At 45.4% G+C, this 12063-nt stretch overlaps 1 long non-coding RNA gene across 1 annotated transcript in view; it reads right to left on the minus strand.

The window, feature by feature from the left end:
* Positions 1 to 3585: 3585 nt before the first annotated feature.
* Positions 3586 to 12063, minus strand: part of LOC146860842 (uncharacterized) — a 64720-nt gene continuing 56242 nt past the window's right edge. The window contains exons 2-3 of the long non-coding RNA XR_014979215.1: positions 4546 to 5976; positions 3586 to 4405 (exon numbers count right to left, since the gene is read on the minus strand). This is a non-coding gene — a long non-coding RNA (uncharacterized LOC146860842). The remainder of the gene's footprint in view (positions 4406 to 4545; positions 5977 to 12063) is intronic.

Below are 12063 nucleotides of genomic sequence, written 5' to 3' on the forward strand. Positions count from 1 at the left end.
TATATTGTCATTCAGGAAGTCTTTTTGCCTTAGTCACAAAATTGTCCTATAAATTGTACGGGCTCGCTAAGTTCATCGCCAAATTCCATTTATGCCACACAGTTCACCTGATAAAGTGCTAAATCAGGACAGCACTACAGGTAAAGCTACGTTCATCACACAGCACCGCCTTTATTTATGAGCTTATTATAGGCATGTATGCAGGGTGAACCTGGCCCCTCACAGCAGTAGAGCACTGTACATAGTAATTGGATATGCAGCCAACATGCGAGGATCAAGAGATGTATTTACAATGAGAAGCATGAGAGAGCATAGGATGGTATACAGCATATGTGAATATAATCCAGGCAAGTCAAAAGGCAGATGCTTAGACAAGTTATTTAAAAGTGAAATAGGCAAAATATACAGGGGCATATTATCAAGACAGGCGATAAAATTATCGCCGCTTTAGCGGCAGAAAACTGCCGCTAAAACGGCGATAATGGGCTTGATAATATGCTCTATGGAATTCCAATTGAATCTCAGGTTAGATGTGAAGGACATCTAACATGGGCTTCAATTGCGATAGCGGCATTTTGGGAGGTTATCGCTGGTAATGCATCGATAAAACTGCAAGGATAGGGATATTCTTGTTGATAGCCCATGGTGGATTTAGCCATGTAATCCACCTCCCATTAGATTACATGGCTAAGTCTGAAAATTAGCAGATGTAAAAAAGCAGCGTTAACCGTGGTCAGCGCTGCTTTTTTTGTCTCTAACAGGGTTAGCGTGAAGCTTGATAATAGGAGAAATGTCGCTTAGCGACATTTCTCCCATTATTTTGGTCTGGAACGCCCACTTTGCATCTCATTAGAGATGCAAAGGGAAGCGTAGTGAAAAAGGGTGCTAACATGCGATTTTGCATGTTAGCACCCTGTTGTTGATAGGGTGATATTTTTATCTCCGCTTCTTTGGCTTTTAAAGCCAAAAAAGTGGAGATAAAGCCCTTGTTAATACACCCCCCTACGGTTCCCAGGAAGGCAGAAACCAATCAAAACTAACATTCACCATGTGCCAGTCGCGTAGCTAGCCCTTTGTCCATTCGTGGTGGTCCCTGCATTTGCTGAGGGGTGCTGGCAAGATTCTACCAATTGCTGCCCTGCGACGGCTGAAGGGGGGTTGCTGGTGATTGCCGCCCGAAACAGCAGGAAAGAGTGGGTGGAGACCTCCGCCGCCCTCATAACTCGTGCCACCTGGGGCAGACCACTCCCACCTTGCTGCGCCACTGCCATGTGCATGGTGTTGGAACACTTCTCGTGGTTAATAGAATGCAGGATTTTTCATCTCTCTCTCTTCTCTCAAATGTGCTGGGAATCACTGTTCAGCTCGTTTATCTGCACAAATAATGACCTTCGCACAGAATTCATACAAAACAAAACAATTAACAAAATCACAGGGGCCCGTGGTGCCTTGAATGAAAAAAAATTATTCACAGCAGACAAGAATACAACCCTTTGCTTAGACTGGAGTCAGTCATCTGATGCCTACATCAACTCCTGCTAAATTATTGTGCCCACACTCTAAATATAGTTAACTAATAATATAAAATCATTTATTATAAATGGTCTAAATATAAAATCATGCGTGTAGGTTTGTAAGCAATGATTATACAAGTTGAACATTAGTATGTCATTTGAATGCAAAACAAAACAAGCATTTGAAATGCAATAGGTCAGTTTGAGCTATTGGCGTTGCTAATAGTAATGCAACGCCTATAGCTCATACTTTTAGTTATGCGAGAGCTATTGCATTACAAATCAATTGGCAGCACTCATGCTTACGTTTCAAACATCTAAAGCTGAAGACACAATTGCTTCAAAAGTAAAGAAATCAAAAAAAATGTTTTTTCTATTTCTCCTCTGAAAAATCACCATTTACATTGGACAGTGACAGGAGCCAATTTAAAAAGATGGGTGGAAAGAGGGCGGAGCTGCATGCCGATATCCTGAATGCAGCATGTCTGAATGCAGATACAGCGCAAGGGCTGCCTAGGCGAGACCTAACAAGGTGACATCAGGCAATAAATGCGAACTAATTAAGAATTAACAAAACATCACAGTGGGGTGATGCAGTGAAGGGAAAGAATACACTGTAGGGTAGTGTGAAGATTACGAAGAAGTGGGTTTTGAGATCTTTTCTGATTTGCACCATAGAATAAGCAAGTTGTTCCAGAGTCTCAGTCAACATATTGGTAAGGCAAGTTGATAAGTGCATTCTTTGGGAACCTTTTGGATCTTCAGTCTAGCGAGAGATCGAGAGGTGTGCTCCTAGCAATCCATGAGCCAGCAGACATGTTAAGTATAGAGGCAGGACAGTCAGGTTTACTCTAAGGAGATTCTAGAGACCGCACAACAAATGTTGAAGTGGACTTTTGCAGGGAGGAGGAACAATGCAGTTCTGCAGTTCGCTGAGATGTACTTGAACTTTCTTTGGTTGGTGATTAATCAGCAGCTGCACGAAGAACGGCTTTGATTGGTGTCAATGAGGACTTTAGGAGACCAGTGAGTAGTAGCTTACCTCCACTGATGTGTGATAAGGCGAGGGGTTGGACCGTGGACCAAAAGGACAGAGAAAGGAGAAAGATCTTGATGTCATGCAGCAAGGTAAGATGGAGCGATTCTATCTGTTTTTGTTGTGCTGCTTGAAGGATAGAGTGGGCTCTATAAGAAAATCCAGGGATTTTTCAGAAATTAAAAGGTGGTGACATTGTTCAGCCACTCCTGATGGCAGCATTCATTATTTCATCTGTTAATTACAGCAGAATCAATATATGTTGGACTGAGTTTCAGATATATTGCAAACATCCAGACTTGAATGACGTCCAGGCAGGATCTGGGTTTAAGGATTTCATTATGTTATGTTACATTCATACACAAATGTGTTGAGTGATGTGAAAAACTCAAATTAGAGATCATGTGTCATTTCAATTATGCGATGATAAACGATGTGAAGGATTAAGGCGGGTCTGGTGGCTCAGTGGACTAATGCATCCACTGCAGGAGCCTGTGTTCGACCTCCTGGACACAGGTTCGAATCCCGGCAGGTCCACTCAGCCTTTCATCCATTTGAGGTTGATAAAATGAGTACCATTGAGATGGGTAACAAAATACATCTGTTATTTCAGCGTGAACGTGCGCGTTACAAATACACCTGTTATGTTATTAGTGACGCATAGCACAGTATACAAAAAAATAATACCACGTGTTTGCAAGGCCCAAAATGCAGTCTATTGATAAAAACAAAATAATTGACCTAACACATGGATCCCATTTGTGACACGTACTTCATTTAAGGTTAGAGCACAGCTTTGGGTAAATAACAATTAGGATTTAACTTTGGCCAACCACACCAATGAGCTTGTCTCACTTTTGATAGCATCGCATTTGATAGTTCACTACATAGGTCCATACTAAAGACTATGGCATGGGTTTCTAAAACCTATATGGAAGTATATTTGAATATACGTTGGTGCTTGCTAATAAGTTTAATAATTGCTCAGAACTATTAAAGTAAACATACTCACAAAAGATCAGGATTTAGTTAAAATGGGTTAAATAGATCAATATAGCTTATTAACAATGCTTTTATTTCAGAATTGTTCTCTTGCAAAACGCAAAAAATAATTAAAGTGCTCATGGTACAGTATTTCATACAGCAATCACACAAACTATGCATGTCACAAAATATACTGCCAAAAAAAGCATTCATTCCATTCCATGTATAACACATTAGACAAAGAGGAACATTCTAATTAAATACTAAAAACATAAGTACAAAATCAAGATTTGATTTTGCACTCTAAAGCAAGCATTTTAGAAGAACCTCGCTGGACACCTGTTCATGTACCATCTTCAAATCGCTGGCAACCAATTCTATCGTGAGTCATGACTGTTTCACAACATGTCATGATCAGTGCCCCTCTATTATCAGACCTTGTTCCGCCCTCTCTATGAAGGCCCTAGAATGCCAGCCATGGGGTCATCCAACCTAACTAGTCATCGGTCCATATCATACGTCCCTTTCTAGCAAAGAGTATTCTGGGCAGCTATCTGTAGTTCTTATTAAGCCCATCATTGAATAACATGATATTCTTTACCTTATATAGGCATCCTAAAAGTGCTCAATAACCTCCAAGAAGCAGTAGCCCAAGATGCTACTAGAATCTCTGTCCTATCAGAACTCTTTGCAGCTTTTGACATGGTAGATCACACCATCTGTCTCCACTATCTACTCAAAGTCGAAGTAATGGACACAGACTGGAGGCCTGAAGCTCACCCATTTATGCCACATTGCTTTCAGTTTACTTGGACAATCTCACCCTATTCGGTTCCTCTGGGACCATCCTTGTCTGCCCGTGGTTTAACCCCTTCAGCGCTGCGCGGATTTCCGCGCAGTGCTGAAGGTTCTGAGCGCGGGCGGGGCCATGACGGAACGGTTCCGTCATAAGCACAGCCCAACCGACGTGCATGACGGAACCGTTCCGTCATAAGCGTCGAAGGGGTTAACATATATCTTATTTCACTTTCTAAACTCATTGGTGGTTATTTATGGCTGCAGGCTTTTCCAAATAATTTTGATGGCTCAACTGAAAAGCAAAAAGATGTCACATAAAAAAGTCAATCTTTCCCTATCCATATAACGTAGTTCTTGTCTCCAGCTCATTAAACACTGTGTCAGGTTCTTTGTGTAGGGCCCTTATGTTGATAAAGCATTTTATATCAGGTAGACATGATTAAGGTCCGCAGATTTGCTGTGGATAATGAAATGTCAATGTATGTTGTGGATATATCTGAATAGAAGGGAAAACATATGGTACAAAAGCATAATTGATGAAGGAGCGCCCCACTCCACCCCCGCGGTAGAATGATCCCCCTTTTGGAAATGCATGTGTTCGTTGGAACATCCACTACCTGCAAGCGAAGCAAGTTGGAACAGAGGCGTGGTGAGCATGGAACGTGGTTTGGAATAAGCAAAGTGCATCTACGGCCAGGCACCCACCTAAAGTATAGCCCAGTATGGTATAACCATTTTAATACACTTTCTTTTTGAGTATTTTATGGGCTTATGAAATAGTTTTACATGGTCATTTCACCTATACAGCCTCATTGCACTGAATAATGAGTTGGACAAGCTCAGCTCCAGGAAAGTCTACGATTATAACTCCCAGTCTTGTCTTCTCATTGACCTGGCTCTCAAGATAGCTGTACAAATAAGAGTTCATCCAGGTGGCCACTGATTCAGACAAGGCAAGCCAACCATGTCCAGAAGAAAATGTCAGAAATAGTTTATGGTGCAATTCCCTCTCTTGAGCTTGTTGCAGACGACGCTCTAAACTGGACCATTTCTCGTTCACATAAAATAACGTGGGTACCACCCACTCATCGTGTACATCTAGAGCAGTGTCGCCGAGCCCACAGAGGGGAGAGCTGCAGTCCTGCAGAATGATGATTTTGCCTCTCGCTTGACCCAGTGTAGGAATGCCGCTGGACTGCCAGAACCACACAAATCCCATTTCTTTGATGCTCTCTGCAACCCTGTTTTGAAAGCTCTCTTGGTCTTCAGCTGGTGCAGACTCATCTCTAATGTACAACAAGACGGTCTCCGTTGGATGCTCTTTCAAGAAAGCTATTGTTTCAGCCAGGACTTCAGTGAAATTTCTCTTCGGACCTGTACCACCATTTTGAATGAGCAACTGATTGTTGATTTGTTGGCAGCGTATGTCAATAAATCGTATCCCAGCTTCATACTGTTTGGCCAAGGGCCAGCTCTGACACCTAGACCAGCCATCAACGCACAGGGTGTTATTGGTTCCAGGAATGGACAGGTCGGTAAGGGATTTTTCATCTGGAACTGAGGACATCCAATTCAGCCAAGTGGCAGCAGGCAGGGGATATGTGCAAAAATCTTTTCTAGAACTGTTTCCCATGATAAATGAACCTGGGAAGAAAAAACCCAATACACATCAATATCATTTATGACAAATACATATATATTAGAATTAAGTACAGACTGTGTCTTAATATATGTTCAACAGTTCACTGTGCTCCAGTGCTGTACTTTTGGAAAATGCTGACAAGAAGATATCAGTAGACTGAATACTACATTTCACTTAATTCAAGCAGACAAAATACACGAAAATAGCTATGTATGTAAACTTTCAGGCACGACGAAGGTACATTTCTTACAAATAGATTATTCATGGAAATTAAATGTGAGTATGCAAATATCCACTAAGGAATGCCTATGTTTCTTCTCAGTTTCCTCGACGAAGCACCCAGGTATGGAACTAGCGAAGGAATATTAGACTCCGCGATCCTCCTTAAATGTTTGCTTGTGCCTTAGTGCGAAATGTGATTCATCATAATGGTTATTTGTGCTCTACAGCACACTTCAGGGACTTCTTTGATAAGTGAGATTATAAAATGAAAATGTATATAATGTGAAATGAAATAGTTTCAAATTCATGTGCCCCTTTTGCCTTCCACTGCTTCAGACGGGCATAGTTACAAGCCCCTTGCGTCACCGGAGCGCCACGTTTTTTTGACACTCCGGTGGCGGTGTGTGTTGGCCAATATTTACAAGGCCACGCAAAGCCACCCTGCGTGGCTTCTGATGGTCATGTAAATATGGCCTCCTTTTCGCATTACTCTGCTTGAAAGGGGCATTCCATGGGTGTTGCTATGGGTGTTCCCAAGCAGTACCCATGGATTCTGACGCATTCCCAGATTTACAAGGTTTTATAAACCTGCGGAATCCGTCAGATTCTAATGCCTCCCCAGTGGAGGCATTAAAGTGGCACAACTTGCTGCATTCTGCAGCACACATAAAAGGAGGAAGAATGGCAACAATTATTGTTTTTGTGCAGGAAGGTGTTCCTTCCTGCACTAACGCAATCATCCCTGCAACACAGGCCCCCTTGCACCATGGTGCATGGGTGCCTGCATTGGCGTTAGGCAGTCTATTGTGTGCCACTTCAGAGGAAAGCTCAGGGATGTATCGCACAGGGATGTATCGTATTGTTGTAACTACGACACATTCCTGCACTTTCCTAATGACGCAGTTCGGTGCAGCTTTATGGCTTGCAGAGCAGAGCTGAGTCATTATCTTGTAAATATGCCCTAGAGTTTGACGCACCTAGGTGCTATAAACAGCCAGAATGTATAAGGTAACTGAAAAGGGATGGTTGGCACCTGACCTATAACTGTGGTGAGTACACCTGCCATTCCTTAATGTTGGGGCAGATGAATTGAGTTCTAGAAGGACATGTGGAAGTATGGGAGACTTGAGAAGTGAGTAAATCATCAGAGAAGTGTCTCGGTGTTTGCCCACTAGACTGTATGGCTTTTTTGACAATTTCTATTCTTCACTTGCATATACCTCCACTTTCCCACAGATTCAAAAAATTATTGATCCTTTGAGCAACTAGCCGATAGTTTAGACTGTCCTTTACCGAAATAAAATATTCACAATATGTCCGAGTACACAATCATAATCACAAAATAAGTGGCATTTAGATAGAAGCTTTTTGCTCCGCTTCATAAATCTTCAGGGTTGACTCCTTAAGCTCTAGTCCACTTTTGGAAAAATAATCTTTTCCAAGTTTTGAGAGGCTCCACAACTCTGCTACCAGGCCCACAACAAATGTCTAGTTCCAACTGAAGTTGTTTATCAGAATACAGAAGTTTCGCCTGATATAAATACTGTGCCCTAAATATTCTTCACAAAATATGATCTCACTGGGAGTAGATTTTCATTTATTAACTCCAACAGGGCAATATCTCTGTACACAATATTTAGGATATGTATATATGTTAGACAATTTTCTGACAACACTATTCTAGAACCAAGCCCCCTTGCTGCGCTGCGTGACAGGGAAAGGGCAGGACTGCACCGCATTTAACATGATACGGCTCAGTCCTACCTTTTGCTAGCACTGGCGCACAAGGTGCTGCCTGGCGCCCATGCAGGCACTCTGACATCATGATGCAAGGGTGCCTGCATTGTAAACAGGATTGTTTTTGTGCAGGAAAGTGAATGTTTCTGCGCAAAAACAATCCCCTGTGTAGTGACCGGCTGGCTTACACTCCACCCCACACCCATCCAACACAGGCGTCAAAGGACATGTTACCCTGCTAATACAAGGGTCCAGGTGCAGTGCCCTGGGCCATTCCAGTAACTATATTCCAGTGTCAGTGTTGTTACTTTTACTGCATGGGTGCCTAGGGCCCTACTACTTTACATTGGCGACAAGCGTGTTGTGCCCGTGCAAGCAGCAGCCATGAAGGTTGGCATGGGGGTGAGGTGTAGCCAGGATCATGGCTTCACCACTAACAAGCTGCAAGAGGTAGGCGACGAAGTTGTTGCCTGCCTACGCATGACCCTGCAGTGGAGAACTGCTGTGAGCCTGCGCCAGCTCCGTGAATGAGGTCACAGGAGGTAAGGAAGGCTATGCAGGCTAAGTGCCTGTCGCGACTCAGTGAGGCTGTCGCGGAGCAGGTGAAGCAATGACGGACCCAGCGGGTGGTTGTGATGTGAGCCCGCGGGTTAAGGGACACCCAGTAAGAGGAAGTGTTCCCCCGATGAAATGAAGAGTGGGAGAGACCTCCTTATGCCCAACTGATGCGTCCTGGCAAGTGCCAACCAATAAGGCAATGATCGAGGTGGTGAAGGGCAAACTGAGTGCCAAAGAGCAGCAGAACTGCAGTGAGCCTATCCACACGACATACATGCTCAGGCATCTGCAAGCTGCCCAGGTTGGTTGCCGCAAGTGAAAGTAGCGGCGTGATGCGGCTCCAGAAAGCAGAGAGACCCGCTGCATGTGTAAAAGGCATGGAGGCTCCCCATCAGCAGCGTAGCCCATGAGGTAATAGAGGCTGCTGCAGAGGATTGGTGCAATTGAAAAGACAGAGAGCGGCGGTCAGACGCACAGCAATGCATTGAATGTAAGGCCAGGAGGTTAAAGCATTACCCTCCCCAATCCGATACACTTCCAAGGCCAGGTGTGCCCTCATGCACTGCCCAAATGGAAACATTCTTACTGTGCAAGGGAGGAGGTGACGCTGCCCTGGGGAGGGTCCTGCCGCGTGTGAAGACCAGTGGCAGCCGTCAGCAAGGGTGCCCCGGCCGGGAATACAAGAGGAGTGCTGCGGGCTGTATGAGGCATCCCGAGGAGGTGCTGCCGCTTGTTGAGAGCTTCCCACTGCGCCAGCATGGTATGAGGCTCCGCACGGCCTGTGAGGGTGGAGAGATGCCGCCGGGGAAGGAAAGGAAGACTCCGACGGCAGCCCAGCGAGGCGGAGGTTGTGGCCTAGAATATGAAGCGATGGCAGCACCACCTACAAGTCGCAGCAGGCACATCGGCCTGCCATGAAGAAAAGAAATAAAAGTACTTGTAAGGGGCAGTGAGAAGGGAAATGTACTGCAGCACAAGGACAGCTGCTGCGGCTCAACATTGTTGGGAGAAAGTGTACCGGCCTAAACTGAAGTAGCAGACCCCCCAAGACCTCGTCATGCTATGTGTGGATGAAGGACTACATCCTCAGTTAGCGAGTGAGCGCTGAAGGGAAATTTAAGCAGAAAGGCTACCAGGGCGGGTGAGGATATTTACAGTGACACCTAGTGGCCATGAGTGGTCACTGCAGCAGTAAGGACACTGGAGGTTACGGCATCTGGATGGTAGGTGTGGTACAGGGCAACAGCCCCAAGCAGCAAGTCCCCGAAGGACTGAAGAAAGTGTGCTGCATGTGTGCCCATGGGCGAAAAGATGCCACCGCAATTGGAGGACTTTAGTACACAAAGCACCAGAAGCAGGAGCACCCTCCGGTTGAACAACAGAGGGCGCAAAAGTTAGGAGTGCGCCAAAGACTGTGTCAGAGGGTCTGACAGTATGAGTGTGAGAGCCCTGCGGGGAAGAGGGGCCAGGTTGTCACAGGGAGTGGCAGACCATGCAAAGCCTACATGAGTAGAGGCTGAAGAGTGCCACAATGACGTAGCCTTGAGGCGCAAGGAGTGCTTCCTCAAGAGAAGAGACCTTCAAGAGGGCAAAGAGGAGGCCTTCGAGAGGTCAGAGAAAATGGCCTGTGAGAGGTCGGAGAAGATTTACCTGAAGTCGGAGAAAGAAGACCTGGGAGATGTCGTGAAATGAAGAGGGTCACGACTTGAGGTCTGGTCACTGGACGAGGAGAAAGCATTGTCTTAGGGGTAGGACTTGGTCAGGAAGACCGGTGTGAAGTGCACATCGCATGGAGAGGCCTGTTCAGAAAAGAAGAGTAAGACAAGATGGGGCTAGACCACATCATGAAGTGAAAGTAGAGGAAAGGGAAGAAGTGTGACATGAGGCCACCATGAAATTAGTCCAAAGAAAGAGGTAGAGAGGAGGTGTGATAGATATCTGGCACACCACAAAGCAAAGAAGAGGACTGAGTGCAAGAACATCTTAGGAGTGTTGGACACTGTGAGTGAAGTACAGTACCTATGTAACATTTGTGGCACCATGAGAGGCCGGCTGTCCAGAAGTCTTCGGTTACACCAAGCAAACCTGCCGCATGCAAATGAGAGCAAGCTGGACCATTTGTACCATCCACCTTTGAGGTCACACGGGAGACTGGATTGTGGTCCTGCTAGGATGTCCTGAGTGACCTCGGATGTTGGGTCTAGCAGAAGATCCAACCACTCCACACCAGACCATGGCAGTCCAGGGACAAGGGCCTCAGGGATTGCTGGTGACAGCGGTATCCTGACATGAGAGATGAGTCTACACCAGCTCCACCGCAGGTCCCAGGATAATGAAAATCTCTTGTGGTAAGCTGGTTCCTCCAAAGACTATCCTGTCAATGCCACTGCACCAGAATCTGGATGGCAGGAGTAATCCAATCTGGAAACAATTACCCTATAGGCTGAGCGACTGACTTGAAGGTGGGACTGGTAGTGCTTCCTCCATGAGCCTAGAGTATGGAGTTGGAGTGGCACGGTGAAGTACACCCAAATCCGTGGAAGCCTGGTGAAGAGGACCTCAGGGGAATCCTAGTATGAGAGGGGAGTTCTGGTGAGAGAAGAATGTAGGAAATGGCTCCACCATCCTGCAGCTGGAAGCACTGCTGCATCTGCGGAAGGCTCAGCAGCAATAAACAGGATGTCATCTGTCGTAGAAGGTTTGATGTTCATGGAGCCAGGATGTCTTTGTGAAAACATAACATCCACAGTCTTCAGCATTGCTCCACAAGTCACAGTAAACATACAGACTTTGGTTGTAAACTTCAACACATTGAGTCCAGGGAGGACAGGATCCGCAGTGCACCGCTGAACTGTGACAAGTAGAACTGGTGATCCTAGTTGCAGCTGTACCTTCGTCCTTTTCTGATAGCAGCCGACTAGGCTCAGTGGAGTTTTCTGTTGTTTAATTCTCTCCCATGGGTTGGACTTGTTGTTCCAGTATTAATTAAGTTTGGGAGGGATGAAGTGACCGGCTAGTCACTATTCTAGTGTCTGTGGTGCCAGCCACTCCCTGAAAGCTGGCTTGCACTCCGCACCACACCCATCCAACACAGGCAACAAAGGATATATGACCCTGCTAATAAAAGGGGCCTGGCGCACATGCCCTGGGCCAGTTCCAGTAACTATATTCCGGTGTCAGTGTCATTATTTTACTGCATGGGGGCCTAGGGCCCCACTACCTTATACCCTAAGGCATTTTCCTATTTCTATGTGTGCTGCAAAATGCAGCACACCGAGAAAGCGGGAAAAATTAAGAGAAAAAAAGATAGTTATACTTGTTATGCCTCATGTGGGAAGGCGTAGCATTTTGCAGCATTCCCAGGTTTACCACTTATGGTAAATCTGGGAATGGGCTAAAATCCATGGATGTTACATGGAAACACCCACACACCACCCATGGAACACTTCCCTGGGGCAGAGTAACACAATGCAACGATTTGTGCTGCGTTCTCAGAGCCATTCATAATACAGACATGAACTATGCGATATCAAAACATCTACATACCCAGCATAGAACCAACTGGAAAAACA

This window comes from Triturus cristatus, chromosome 3_1, assembly GCF_964204655.1.
Source record: "Triturus cristatus chromosome 3_1, aTriCri1.1, whole genome shotgun sequence".
NCBI lineage: Eukaryota > Metazoa > Chordata > Amphibia > Caudata > Salamandridae > Triturus > Triturus cristatus.